Here is a 15,497-nt window from a genome sequence, read left to right as displayed (position 1 = left end):
AGAAAATGCTGGCCATCATCTCCTCCTATGCCAGCGGGGTTGAGGCTGGCCTGTCCCTCTTGTAAGACAGACTCCTGGGGGCCAGGAGAGCAGAGCAGGGAGAGCTGGCACTTCCCCTGCCTGACACCAGGCCTTTCTGGGGATAACTAGCACCTGAAAACCTTTATTCCAGGGCGACTTCCCTGCCTGCACTTCTCCCTGCTGCTCTGTGCTCATCCAAGCAGGATGGATGAATACTGGCTTTGCTTTCATTGTGTCCTACATGTTCATCAGTGCAATCCCAAGAGAGACAGCACCAGACAGTGAGGGAACCAGTTGCTTTCAGCCACCCAGCAAGGTTCTGCATCAAGACTCTTCCAGGACTCTCCCAAAAGCCTTCCCCAGCTATGGTAGTCAATGGATTTCTTCTTCCCTGCCAGTTTGGAACTGTGACCACCCAGCAAGCCCCTAGTAGATCCAGCCTGGTGTCTCTGCATGCTATGGAGGCTGGGGCAAGCAGGGTAGGGGATGGTAGGGGGTGCATGTCCCAGCAGCCCAAAGCCTTCTTTGCCACTTCTCCTAATTGCATATGTTAATTAAATCCTCCACAAAAGCTGGAAATCCTAATGTTTTTTCCCTGCCACCACTTGGGCATGGTTCCTGCTGGGGATAGCACCCATGGGAGTGCTGAGAGCATCCGCCCTGTGCTGAAGCTGTGTAAACCTGCTGGGGGACTGAGGGTATCCCCCAAATCAGTACCTGCAGCAGCTAGGAAAATTGGCTGGCCTCTTCCCACCCCCATGAACCTCCAGCCCCAGGAGAGCAGGCACCACCAAGGACTGGGTTTGGCCACAGCCCATACCTTTTTCCAGGGGCCACCTCCCACAGCAGAGCGCCCTGGTAGCTGCATGAGCAAGAGCCTTCCCACAGCATACTCCTCCCTTGCTCAGCGCCTTGCTGGGAGAACTGGGCAGCCCCAAAGGTGCTGGCAGGTGGAAGGTGCTGTCAACTGGGGCTTGCCCTGGATGGAGTGAAATTAATGAGGTGAGCAACTGAGGGCAGCCCTTTAATCGTTGCCATGGTCAGGATCTCCTTGTGCCCTCCTGGGGTTCCCTGTGTGGCCCAGAGCCATGTTGCCCCAGCCCTAAAGCCAGGTATCACAAAGGACCATACACAGCCCAGCCATGGTGCATGCAGGGTGGGGGGACCTCTAACACTAAGGCTGGTCTTTGACCCAAGAGATTTCGGCCCTGCAGCATCCCAAAACTCTCCGGGCTCAGCAGGGCACTCTGGCCAGCAGAGGGCAGGCAGTGGATACATTCAGTATGTCCCCTATTCCAGTCTAGGCCGTCCTATGGATCTAAAAACAAAAAGGTTTGTTAGTTGGTGGGACCGTAGCTGTTATTTTGTTAATCACGTCCATTGGGATCTGGCAACGTCCAGTGTACAAAGCAGCAGATCCGACAAGTGGAGCAAAGTGACCTTGGTCTTTCATCTGAGCATTGTCAGTTTACTAGCTGGAAAACTTGCTGCTAATTTCAGCAAGCGTGCTGCTTAGAAAAGAGTTCACTGAAGAAAAAAAAATAGTAAAAAGAAAATTGGCTTCATCCTGGCTCAAACCAGGACAGAGGCTGAGTGGGCCAAAAAAGGTAAGAATTATAAATATTGTCCTGATGGAAATCAAAAGGTTTTTTAAAAATCCAGCATTTAAAAACAAAGCCAGATTGCCTCATGTGCCTCCAAGCTCCACCCTAACACCCAGAAATATTTCATGAACGAATTGTCCCCGTAGAAAGATATATATATACATACATTTCTCTTCCTAGTAAAATCCTGAAGGTTGAATGCAATTGCTAGTGAAAGCCACAGCTCTGCTCATGTTTGGCTCTGCTTTTGCACCCAGGCTTATGGTATGTGCACACATGGCACACCAAAAGCTGTTGCTGGCCCTCACCTTTCCCTGCCACCCCTTTCAAAGCCCCACCAACACAGGGGCTCTAGTCTTGCCTTGATATCTAAAAGGTCAAACATTTGTACACCTGTGCTCCTGGTCTCAGCAAAATTCAGCTCCAAAATTTAAAAAGACCAGCCATTGCTCCCATATGCAGTCTCCTAGGCCTGAAAGCTGTTGCTGGCCCTCACTTACAATTGGAACCCCTTTTAAAAGCCCTCCAACCCTGGGGCACCAGACTTCTGGTCTCACCAAAATTCACCTTCAAAAAATTTAAAACATATGGCCACTGCACTAAAGTGCAACATGCTAGGCCTGAAAGCTGTTGCTGGACCTCAGTTCACCTTAGAACCTCTTTCAATGGCCCACCAAGACAGGAGCTCCAGGCTTTCTCTTGAAACTTAAAAGGTCAAATATCCATACACCTGTACACTCAGTATGGCCAAAATTCAGCTCCAAAATTTAAAACATCCATCCTTTGCTCCCAAACACAAGGTGTGAGGCCAGAAAACTGTTGCTGGCTCTCACATTTCCCTCCAATGTCTTCAATGTCAGTAGAGATTTGAAAGTGCTGCTAAGAGTACATTTAAATCAACATCAAGCTTCTGTCCCCCACTTATTTTGTTCATAAAGTCATCATCAAGGTTGGAAAAGACCTTCAAGATCATCAAGTCCAACCATCCGCCCTACAACCCCTAGCCACTAAACCATCTTCTGAAACACCACGTCTACCTGTTTTTTTAACACTTCCAGGGACAGTGCCTGTACCACCTCCCTGGGCAGCCTGTTTCAATGCCTCACCACTTTTTCTGTGAAGAAATTTTTCCTAATATCCAATCAACCTCCCCTGTTGCAACTTGACCCCATTTCCTCTTGTCCTATCGCTAGTCACTAGGGAGAAGAGGCCAACACCCAACTCACCACAACTTCCTCTCAGGTAGTTGTAGAGAGCGATGAGGTCTCCCCTCAGCCTCCTCCAGACTGAACAGCCCCAGCTCCCTCAGCCTCTCCCCATAAGGCCAGTTCTCAAGACTCCTAATCAGCTTAGTTGCCCTTCTCTGCACCCTCTCTAGCACCTCTGTGTCCTTCCTATACTGTGGCACCCAAAACTGCACACAGTGCTCGAGGTGTGGCCTTACCAAGGCTGAGTAGAGGTGCAGGATCACCTCTCTGGTCCTGCTGGTCACACTATTCCTGATGCAGGCCAGGATGGTGTTGGCCTTCTTGGCCACCTGGGCACACTGCTAGTTCGTGTTCAGCTGGCTGTCAATCAGCACCCCGAGGTCCCTCTCTGCTGGGCAGCTCTCCAGCCACTCCTCCCCAAGCCTGTAGTGCTGCCGGGGGTTGTTGTGGCTAAAGTGCAGGACCCGACATTTGGCCTTATTGAAACTCATGCCATTGGCCTTGGCCCATCGGTCAAGCCTATCTAGATCCCTCTGCAGAGCCTCCCTGCCCTCAAGCAGATCAACACTTCCACCCAGCTTAATGTCATCTCCAAACTTAGTGAGGATGCACTCTATCCCTTCATCCAAGTCATCAATAAAGACGTTAAACAGGAGCGGCCCCAGCACTGAGCCCTGGGGAACACCACTCATGACCGGCTGCCAACTGGCTTTAACTCCATTGAACACAACTCTTTGGACCCAGCCATCCAACCAGTATTTTATCCAGCGAAGCATGTGCACATCCAAGCCACAAGCAGCCAGCTTCTCTAGGAGAATGCTGTGGGAAACCTTGTCAAAGGCCTTGCTAAAGTCAAGGTAGACAACATCCACAGCGCTTCCCTCATCCAATAAGTGTGTCACCCTGTCATAGAAGGAGCTCAGGTTGTTGGAGTACAGATGTAAGTTTTCACATTGTCAGTAGCTCTCAGGCGAAGAATGTGAAAAGCAGTTGACCACAAATTGGCTAGGAAAGAACAGTGCTCCAGTTTCGGTACAGATGTGAAAACGCTGCTAAGAGAACATTTATAAAGGCATCTGGCTTCAGACTCCCACACTTTTTTTTGGTGTAACTGGTCAAGTTTTTATTTGTTCAACACAGCTCTTACCAGCACCTGACAAAGCAGATGATCAGAAGGTGGCTAAGAAATAATTTTGTTCCAAAGTCAGTGGAGCTGTGATAGGGCTGCTTTGAGAGCATTTAACCAGCATTAGGCTTCGGTCTCCCACGCTTCTTTTTGGAGTAACCAGTGAAAGAGGTCACCATCTCACATTCAGAGAAGAATGTGAAAAACATTTGAAAGTAAAGTGGTTAGGAAAGCAGATTTCTACAAAGTCAGTAGGGATCTGAAAGCATTGCTAAGAGAACATTTAAACCAGCATCAAGCTTCTGTCCCACACCTTTTTTGTTGGAGAAACCCATATAAGTTTTAACGTTGTCAACAGGAAACTAATAGAATGTGAAAAAGCAGGTGACCATAAACTGGCTAGCAAAGTGCATTACTCAAAGCAGCCCTATCACAACTCCACTGACTTTGGAACAAGATGAATTCTTAGCCACTTTATGGTCACCTGCTTTTTCACTTTCTGGTAAGAGCTCTGTTTACAATGTGGAAACACACCGATTTCTCCAAGCAAAAAAGAGCAAAGGTAGAAAGTCTTAAATTTTGGAGCTGAATTTTTGTGAGACTGGGAGTACAGGTGTATGAATGTTTGAACTTTTAGGTCTCGAGGCAAGCCCAAAGCCCCTGTGTCTTTGGGGCTTTGAAAGGGGTGGCAGGGGAACGTAAGGGCCAGCAACAGGTTTCAGGCTTTGCAGACTGTATTTGGGACGTTGTAAATTTTGGAGTGGAATTTTGGTGACATACAGTGTACCAGTGTACAGATATTTGACATTTTAGGTGTCAAGGCACGTCCAGGGCCCCTGTGTTGGTGGTGTTTTGAAGTGATGTCATGGTTTGACTCAGGATCAGCAATTAAACCAGAGACAACAGTGCTCTCGATCTCCTCCCCACTCCCCCAAGTAGGGAAGGAGAGATAAAATTATGGAGAGAGAGACTTTTCTAGATTGAAAACTAGACTAGACAGCTTTAATTAAACACATAAAAGAAAATATGTACAATTATATACAAACGTGTTCATGAATGTGCAAAAGCCTATTGCATCCCCCCCCACCCCCAGCAATTCCCATAGCACTCTCCTTAGCTGTGAACAGTCCTGAAAAGTCCCAAACTGCTGCTGGAGAGCGTGGCAGAGCAGACAGGAGCTGAGGGTAGAGTTATGAGGGTCAGGAATGCACCAGCCTAGGGGACAATGGTGATGGATACATGGAGTCCTCCCTGGATGCCGGCCATAGATGAAAGGAGAAGCAGGAAGGAAGTTGTCTTCTGTGATCTCTGACCTTCCTCTGAGCTTACGTAGATATATGGAATGGGATATCTCTGGCCAATTTTGCTGTCCGTCTAGTCCAGCCTCCCTATGGGGGGGTCACAGATCTCCCCGTAGTGTCTGAGCCAGCAGAATGAAGATGCAACCTTGAAGACCCAGCAGTTAGAAAAACATTCCACTGTCTTATCGCCCTTAGTCAGAACACACTGCTGCTAGTTAAAAGAAAGCTTAATGAAGGAAAAAAAAAAATCAGTAAAAGAAAAATTGGCTTCATCCTGGCTCAAACCAGGACATTCCACTCCTTATTCCATACCATATATTACATATAGGGTCTATATTTTACCAGCTGTCAAATTAAGGATTCTCCCCCAGAGTCAGGTTACCTTGAGGTACATATTGTACTTCACCATCCTCCATCATCACACATCAGGTATGTCCAGGTCCCTGAGCAAAAGCAACACCCCGGACAGGTTTACCTTTGCCTGAAGCAGGATAGACCCAGACACTTTTACCCAGCAGGTTTCTTTCACCTACCACAGGGACTTTATCCCCATCTGCAGTATGTAAAAGGTCTGATTGAGCGGCCCCAGCCCGATTGATGGATCCCCTGGTATTAACTAACCAGGTGGCCTTTGCCAAATTTTTGTCCCAGTTCTTGAAAGTTCCACCACCCATTGCCTTCAGGGTAGCTTTCAACCAACCACTGTACCTTTCAACTTTCCCTGAGGCTTGTGCATAGTACGGGATATGGTAGATCCACTCAATACCATGCTCTTTAGCCCAGTCAGTGACAAGACTGTTTTTGAAATGAGTCCCATTGTCTGACTCAATTCTTTCTGGAGTACCATGTCTCCACAAGATTTGCTTCTCAAGGCCCAGGATAGTATTCTTGGCTGTGGCATGAGGCACAGGATATGTCTCCAACCATCCTGTACTTGTTTCCACCATTGTAAGCACATAGCGCTTACCCTGGCGGCTCTGAGGCAGTGTGATGTAGTCAATTTGCCAGGCCTCCCCATACCTGTACTTGGACCACCTCCCCTCATACCACAAAGGTTTCAACCGTTTTGCTTGCTTAATTGCAGCGCATGCCTCACAATCGTGGATCACCTGTGCAATAGTGTCCATGGTTAAGTCCACCCCTCGGTCACGAGCCCATCTGTATGTTGCATCTCTGCCCTGATGACCTGAAGTATCGTGAGCCCATCGAGCCAGAAAGAGCTCACCCTTATGTTCCCAGTCTTAGTCTATTTGGAACACTTGAGCAGCCTCATCTGCTCGTTGGTTGTGTCCATGTTCCTCAGTGGCTCGACTCAGAGGTACGTGTACATCCTGATTAGAGGTGCTTATAATATTAAAGGGGCTTAGTGGTTAAGGGTTTCATAATATTAGGGAACCTATTGATTGTGAGATTTTTAAGATCAAGGGGCCTAGTCATTAAAGGTTAACATTTTAAGTTTAATATAGTGTTAGAGAGTAGAATCTACTGATGTTAATGTTTAATAGAGACATTGTGCAGGAATAGAATGTACTGCGCCTGAAAGCCCACGAAACAGGATCCAGATGAGTCTGTGCTTGTCTGTGGCTGCCTATGCCTGTCCATGCCTGCTTCATCAGTCAATATGCCAGAATGATGGCCACAACCTGCCAGAGTGATGGATGGCATGGCCTAAGGTGAAAAGTGCACAGCGAGAAAGACTGTGAGCCTTCCTCCAAGAGACCCCTGCCCACGACCGCCGAGAGGCACTGCGCATGTGGGAATGGGTGTTACTTTATGTTAATGATTTTGGGGAGACAATTTAAATATAATAATGAGTTTTTAGAACTAGTTTGTTTAATCCTGCCTATTTCTTTTTTAGGTAATGCATATATATATATTCTTAAGTAAATAAATATGTACTGTCCTTGTCCGTTGGTGTGCATTTGGAGGAGTGATCCCCAGTGCACCAATAAAGAATACCTGCTTTATAGCTTCACAGGGCTATAGAGTTGTCGCAAGCCAGTACTGGGGGGCTACCGGCTGTCAGGATGCTTTTGCGACTCCCCCTCCCGATGTGGAGGGTTTTTTGAATAAGACCAAGGGTCACACGTGGCACATGCCTCTCACGGAGGAACGGCCACTGCGGGACCATAATTCACGGTGGTAGTTAGGAAGCACCTCCCCCCACCACGCTCAGAAATTGCCTCTAAAACCAAGGTTTACTCCACAAACTAAATGGTTTATTAAGGGTTAACACAAACTGAGGGATGATGTTTAGGGAAAATGCAAATGTGAATGGCTACCGGGGATATATATATATATACACACACAGTGAGAAAGTGTCCTTTAGGGAGGCAATGCAAAAGGTCCAGTGCTTTTAAGGGAGAGGGTTGAGGACCAAAGGGAGGAGGGAAAGAGGGAAGGAAGCCCAACGTCAGTCCTCCTTAAGAGGTCGCGCTGTGTGTGCGAGTATGAGGAGAGGAATGTGTGTGTGTGTGTGGTGATGTTACCCTCCCGGCGGCTTGTCCAGCGGCGGTTGGTGGCCGGAAGGTAGGACGGCAGGTCCGTGGTGTCGGAGGGGCAGCCTCTCCCGCTCAGCAGCGGGTGCAGTGGCCGTTGGTTTCCCCTCAACCAGCAGCAACACGGAGAGGGGGCTCCGGCCCCGACCCCAGGGCTCAGGACCCCGGCACGCTCGGCGCTGAGCCTCAGGCTGGATCCGGGGCAGGCAGGCAGGCAGGGTCCCAGCACCAGTGTCCGCAGCAGGGGGGTGTCCCACACAGAAAGCGTCCGAACGAGCCTCAGGGAGGCGGGAAGGGCCCACCTGCTGCACTCGCCACCTTTGGTACCCCCGTGACCCACCTGTCCGGTCAGTGTCACTGTCCAGAGCCAATGAGCGTTCATGAGCCCCAAGTTAGGGCGGTGACTACCAGGGGCACAGGATGGCTTGTTGCCCATCCTTTCTGTCCCGTACCATATCTGTTGCTTTGGGTTCAGTTGTCCTTGAGAAGCAAGTCTGTTTTAGTTCGTTAGCTGGGAATAATCAGGAGAGGCCTTCGCTGGCTTAAAAGGCATTTTGTTTAGACTTATGTGGGGAAGAAAAGAACAGTTTCCCACAGCCTCATAGTCTGCCAACTTATTTCCTACCTCCTGGGCAGTGTTACCTTCCTGGTGTCCTTTGCAGTGCATAATAGCAATGGCTGAAGGCAATTGTACAGCCTCCAAAAGTCTCAGAATCATATCAGCATGCTTGATGTGTTTTCCTAGGGATGTCAAAAGCCCTTGTTCCTTCCAAATAGCTCTGTGAGCGTGAACTACACCAAAGGCATATCTTGAATCTGTCCAGATATTCACTCTTAGACCTTTAGCAAGCTCCAGTGCTCTCACTAGAGCAATTATTTCAGCTCGCTGTGCAGATGTATCCTTAGGGAGGGACTTTGCTTCCACCACTCGATCCATGGTGGTTACGGCATATCCTGCCATGCGGACTCCATCTTTTACAAAACTGCTCCCGTCGGTGTACCAAGTGTATTCAGCTTCCTCCAGTGGTTCCTCCTTCAAGTCAGATCTGCTTGCATACACTGTCTCAATAGTCTCTATGCAGTCATGTGTGATGGCTTCCATTTCCTGCTTATCACTCAGAAAAGAAGCAGGATTAATGATGGCAGATGTAGTAATTTCAACATCATCTTGTTCCATTAGGACAACTTGGTACTTCAGGAACCTTGATGGTGAGAGCCAATACCCCCCTTTTTGTTCCAGAACAGAGGTTATTGCATGGGAAGTATGCACAACCATCTTTTGTCCCAAAGAGAACTTCTGGGCTTCTTGAATATTCAGAACAGCAGCCACTGCCCGAAGGCATCCTGGCCATCCTTTACTAACTGTATCCAGTTGTTTGGAGATATATGCTACTGCTCGCTTATAGGGACCCAGCTTCTGGGCTAGAATTCCCAAAGCCACCCCTTGCTTTTCATATGAGAACAGCCAGAAGGGCTTGGTTATGTCTGGCAGACCCAAAGCTGGTGCCCTCATTAGCTCTTGTTTCAATTCTTTGAATGCCCTCCTAGCTTCATCAGTCCATATTAACTGTGTCTGGCTATTTTTCACTAACTCATATAGAGGTTTAGCCATTAGTCCATAATTATGGATCCATAGTCGGCACCAACCTGTTATTCCCAGAAAGGTTCGAAGCTCTTTTACCGTAGTTGGTTCTGGAGTCCTGCAAATAGCTTCCTTACGGTCATTCCCAAGCTGTCTCTGTCCCTTGGAAACCACAAATCCCAAATATTGTACTTCTTTCTTCAAAATCTGGGCTTTCTGTAATGAGACTCGATAACCACTTAGTCCAAGAAAATTCAATAAACTCACAGTCCATTCTTTACATTCTTCTTTTTTTTCTGTGGCTATTAAAATATCATCAACATACTGCAAAAGAGTCCCATGTCCCGGAGGTCTTTCCCAGGCCTCTAACTCCTTAGCCAATTGATTTCCAAAGATTGTAGGACTGTTTTTGAATCCTTGGGGTAATACTGTTCAGGTAAGTTGGGCTTTTTTTTTCCCTGAATCAGGGTTTTCCCATTAAAAAGCAAATAAATTGTGGCTTTCAGGGGCCAAGGTGAGGCAAAAGAATGTATCCTTCAGATCCAATACTGTGAACCATTCATAGGTCTCCTTTAAATGACTCAACAAGGTGTATGGGTTTGCCACTACCAGATGTATATCTTCCGCTATCCTATTTATTGCCCACAAATCCTGTACCAATTGGTAGGTTTTACCATCAGGCTTTTTCTGACAGGCAAAATAGGAGTTTTATATTCTGAAGAACACTCAATTAGTAGTTAAAATTTCAGGAAGTCTTTTATAATATTTTTCACCCCTTGCCTGTCTTCCAGCTTTAGGGGATTACTGTTTTATCCTAACTGGTTGTTCTCCTTCCTTGAGTTTGATAGTGCGACATGGAAAAGCCTCAGGCCAACCTGAGAAGGTATCTACTAATGCCAACAAATACCTGTATCCATTTTGCCGTGGGAAGACTGAGCAGCTGAAGTGGGCCTCCACCCCCTCCACTCCTCAGGTCCTTATCGGTGTCTCAGTTGTCTCAGGAAGGCCTTTTGGGATGCAAACGAGAGGGGTTACAATGGAGCTTTGACACATATTCCAGCCTGAGGGCTGGTTCCTCACCCCACCCCGTGGCTCAAACACACTGCAGATCCAGGGTTGGGCCAGCCAACGAAGGGGGTGGGGGTTGGTGTCAGTGAGCCCAAGCCCACCATTTCAGCCTCCTGTTCTCACTCCCAAAAGCGGCAACGGGCATTCAGGTAGGTATAGCAAGGTCCATTTTCCCAGCTCTCTCCTGAGGAGCTGGAAAAAGGGCATAACATCTTTTTCCCTGTCGCACCAACAACTGGTATAGAAAACTTTACCTAAAGGTTCCTTGCAAGAATTTAGAACCGCATAACTAGCTCCTGTATTCGCACAAAATTAACCCTGTCCTTCCCCAGCTTTATTGTTCTGCTAGGGAATTTAATTCCACCCCCAGCCAGTCTGAGTCCCTATCTTGATCTATTGTCAAGATAGGATCTAATTTAGACCTAGAGGCTTCTGCCGGGATCGGGGACAATTCCTTTTCCAATGCTCTTCCTTGCTTACAATATACACACTGATTTAACCCAACCAGGCTCGATTTCAGCAGTGCCTCATAGACGATGATCCCACTCTAGCCTGGTCTCTGCTTTTTGCTTTCTGTTATCCAAGGCAGACTGACATGTAAACGTTAAACATTTTACAGTTAGCTTCCGGGTCCCAATATATCATTTTTTTCTAGCAGGCTCACATAGCCTCTCAAAAGAGATTGAAAATGCTTTATCAGACCCCTGTTTAACCTCATGCACAAGTTTGTTCGGTTTGTTTTGCGGGTCTCACCCTGGACCCCATACAAAATTAATTGTTGACATTCCTTTAGTCTGTCCCGGTCCCTCCTGGAGTTAGGATTCCAGTCCGGGTTCTCCCTGGGCATAAGATGGTTAATATAATCTTGTGGATATTTATATTCCACTTTTTTTATATTCCGCTTTTTCAACTCTTCACTGTTCTCATTACTGAAGAGGATTTTTTAATATTTTTTTTTTAATATCATTTTTGCTTTGAGTAGCTCCAACACTTTTCTTCGCATTGGCCCCACAAACTGTTTCAAATTTAACAGGTTCAATGCTTTAAAGGGACATGCACATCAACAAGCCGTCCCTCCATCTTGAATGCTTATCTTAAAGGGGCATGAACAGCAGGACACTGCCCCCCTCTTCCAGCCACCTGACTGGAATCTGTATCCTCCAAACGTCCACTTGCCCCCGTTTCACTCCCCCTCGTATTACCAGGGTGGAGAGGGAGAGTTGAGGGTTCCATTAACTGATCCTCTATATTCTCATCCCCTTTCATCGACTTACAACAACTTTCCTTAATAAACTTACATTTCATTATCATAAAACCATCCACATACGGCACACCTCATCCTCCTTCATGTTTGCAAAACCACATTGACTGCAATCCACGAATTATCAAAGGCTTACTCCCAAACTTATTCCAATCTCCAGAATACATCCTAATGGTGAGCATTTAGTAATGTCACATCCTGCTGAGGATACATTATCCGTGTTACAAGACACAAGTGAAACAAAAGGACAGTATCAGACACAAGCTAAACAACACTTTTTAACAGTTACCAGACAAGTAAAACAACTAGATTTTTTCAGAATACCACCTTTAGACTGTTTCCCATTTTAGTCAGATCCCAATCAATACACAGAAACAAAACCCGTAGTCCAATGACAAAGTAAGTAATTCAAAAGTCCAAAACTACCATAACCAGTGGATCTGCTAGGGTAGATTCCCCAGGTCCCTGTCAGTCCTCATCTTCAAATGCCACTACCTTCTCAATTCTCTTGGACCCAGCAATATCTTTCCAATGTGCTAATATGCATCCTAAGGGGCTTTTCCTTAGGATTTATTTTTCCTGGGTATTTCCCATTTTTGTTTCCTCTTTTTAGTTCCTCACTTCTCTGCGTTTGGAACCCTCCCTCAGTTATATCCCAAAGTTCAACAACTTACTCCAATTGCAACAGCTTCCAGTAACAGTATCACTCACAAAGCAGTAATTCCACAACAATAGTATTCATAATTCATACTATACATGGTGTTGATATGTTACTGCTAAGACAGTCCAAACTTTGTTTTGGGGGTGTATTTACCTTTTGAAACAGAGATCTCTTTTCTTTAACAACCCATGTTACACACTCACACAGCGATCTCTTAACGCTTTCGCTTCGTTCATCTCCGGCCGCGCCCCTCGCGGAGCTACGGAACCGCGGATCAGAACTCCACACTCGCTCCGTGCTTAATTGCACGTCTCAGCCACACTTCATTCACACACACGCACACCGAGAGCTCTCATTCACTCCGGGCCATCTTAGAGTAGGAGTGCCCCTGCGGGAGGCGTTGCCAGCAGCAACCCTACTGCAAATCCCCTCTTATACAGTCATCGGAAGTATGCACGTCCCGTCCCTCACTCCTGTCACACTCTAACTACGGTGTAGAGCCGTGGTGCTCCGGCAGGAAGCATTGCAAACAGCAACCCTACCGCAATCTTCCTCTTATACAGTCATTGGAAGTATGCACGTTGTGGGAAACTGTTCTTTTCTTCCCCACATAAGTCTAAACAAAATGCCTTTTAAGCCAGCGAAGGCCTCTCCTGATTATCCCCAGCTAACGAATTAAAACAGACTTGCTTCTCAAGGACAGCTGAACCCAAAACAACAGCTGTGGTCCGGGACAGAAAGGATGGACGACAAGCCACCCTGTGCCCCTGGCAGTCACCGCCTTAAAGTGGGGCTCATGGACGCTCATTGGCTCTGGATAGTGACACTGACTGGACAGGTGGGCCAGGGGGTATAAAAGGTGGCGAGGGCAGCAGGTGGGCCCTTCCCTCCTCCCTGAGGCCCGTTCGGACGCTTTCTGCGTGGGACACCCCCCTGCTGCGGACACTGGTGCTGGGACCCTGCCTGCCTGCCCCGGGTCCAGCCTGAGCCTCAGCGCCGAGCGTGCTGGGGTCCCGAGCCCTGGGGTCGGGGCCGGAGCCCCCTCCCCGTGTTGCTGCCGCTGGAGAGGAAACCAACGGGCGCTGCACCCGCTGCCGAGAGGCTGCCCCTCCGACACCACGGACCTGCCGTCCTGCCTTCTGGCCACTGACCGACGCTGGACAAGTCGCCGGAGGGTAACATCACCTCACACACACACACACATTCCTTTCCTCATACTTGCACATACAGCGCGACCTCTTAAGGAGGACCGGCGTCGGGTTTCTTTCCCTCCTCCCTTTGGTCCTTAATCCTCTCCCTTAAAAGCACCTTTGCATTGCCTCCCTAAAGGACACTTTCTCACTACATACATATTGATATCCCTGGTAGCCATTCACACCTGCATTGTACCTAAACACCATCCCTCGGTTTGTGTTAACCCTTAATAAACCTATTAGTTTGTGGAGTAAATCTTGGCTTTAGAGGCAATTTCTGAGCGTGGTGGAGGGGGGGGTGCTTTCTAGCTACCACCCTGCAATACGGTCCCGCGGTGGCCGTTCCTCCGTGAGAGGCAGCGCCGCGTGTGACCCTCGGGCTCATTCACAAACCCCTCCACATTGAGAGGGGGAGTCGCAAAAGTATCCTGACAGCCGGTAGCCCCCCGGTACCGGCTTGCGACATACGTCCTCCGTCACACCCCGTTTGTCCCTCTACCCGCATACCGACGGCCCTACCTGGGTACCCTACCTGGGACTACGCCCTACCTGGGACTATGCTGTGCGCCAGACGTCTCTGCGCGCCTTACCAGCAGCCCATGCTGCAGCTACTTATTCAGTAAACATACCTTTGTCCGCAATGTAGATGGTCCTTGTCTGCTCCCGTAGTGAACGGCTGGGAGCGGAGCTCCTACTGAGAAGATCCCGGGGCGCGCCTAGGGTGTCCGTTCCCCAGTTGTTCCCACAGCCGAGCAAAGAGGGTCCCATCTGGGTCGCCAAAATGACGTGAGGAATAACGACTTTACAACCAGTAAGGTTATAAAGAAGGTATGTTTATTTAGCGCTAGGTGTACGGGGGATCGCTCCTCCACAAACGTGCACACCCTAGAGCTGTTGGCAAGCTCATTATATGACACAAAGTAATACATATTCATCCATGTTGTTGCACATACATTAGGTGTCCGAGGGAAGGGAGGGGTTATTACAATTAGTTCCCGGAAATCATTATCATAGTTGCCACCCCGGACCCCTCCTTGCTGCGTCTGCGCAGGTCGCGGGCGGGGGTCTTTGAGATGAAGGCCGTATGACTTCCTCTCTGTGCACTTTTCACCTCTGGCATTCCTTTCTGGAGTCAGCTCCACGTTCTTGCCTTCTCAGCAAGTTTCTGGGGGAACATCCTCTCACACAATACCCTCATTTGCATTCCAAGCCTTATCGATACATTCTAAGTCTTATCTATACATTCCAAACCTTATCTATGCTAAACAATGCCATCCTGTTTACTCCTTATGTGTTAGTCCTTTTTACCAAGGGTGGCCGTCTGGTTTTCCTTAGATCATCTGTCTAATTCAGCCTCCGACGGGGGAGGGGGGGGGCTGTCATAGATCTCCCCGTAGTGTCTGAGCCGGCAGAGTAAAGATGCAACCTTGAAACCTTGAAAACCCAGCAGTTAGAAAAACATTCCTCTCTTATCAGCCTTAGCTAGACCACACTGGTGCTAGTTAAAATAAAACTTACTGAAGGAAAAAAAAAAAAACAACAGTAAAAGGAAAAGTAGCTTCATCCTGGCTCAAACCAGGACAGAATGTTCCTCCACGAGCGCAGGGGGACAGCTGCCATCTCGCCATGGGCTGCACGGAAACCTGCTTGGGCACCTTCTTCCTCACCAACCACCAGCACCGCTCTCCTCCTCCTGCCGAGCTCTTCTCCCCCCAAGTGCCTCTCTGCTCAGGTGTTATAGCTGTTCTTTCGTATGTTAATCGCTGAGGCACATCTGTTGTCCCTCTAATTGATCTTTGGCTGGGTTTTGGAAGCAGGGGGAGCTTCTCAGCTTCTTACCGGAGCCACTCCTGGCGCCCTTCCCTCGCTACCGAAAAAACCCACCAAACCAGAACAGGCATGCACATTAGGAGGAGCGATCACCTGCTTAATAGTCACCATTGTTATAGGTGAATCAGGAATTTAATTTGCTGA

At 48.2% G+C, this 15,497-nt stretch overlaps 1 long non-coding RNA gene across 1 annotated transcript; it reads right to left on the bottom strand.

Annotated features, from left to right (window-relative positions):
- Positions 1-4,930: 4,930 nt before the first annotated feature.
- LOC127395225 (uncharacterized) lies at positions 4,931-14,851 on the bottom strand. Its single transcript, XR_007891759.1, has 2 exons — positions 14,153-14,851; positions 4,931-5,486 (listed from the first exon to the last, which is right to left on the bottom strand). It is a non-coding gene; the product is annotated as an uncharacterized LOC127395225 (long non-coding RNA).
- Between the last annotated feature and the right edge of the window lie 646 nt (positions 14,852-15,497).

Source organism: Apus apus, chromosome W (genome assembly GCF_020740795.1).
Source record: "Apus apus isolate bApuApu2 chromosome W, bApuApu2.pri.cur, whole genome shotgun sequence".
In the NCBI taxonomy this organism is placed as follows: Eukaryota; Metazoa; Chordata; class Aves; order Apodiformes; family Apodidae; genus Apus; species Apus apus.
This window is presented reverse-complemented; position numbering and strand designations above follow the sequence as displayed.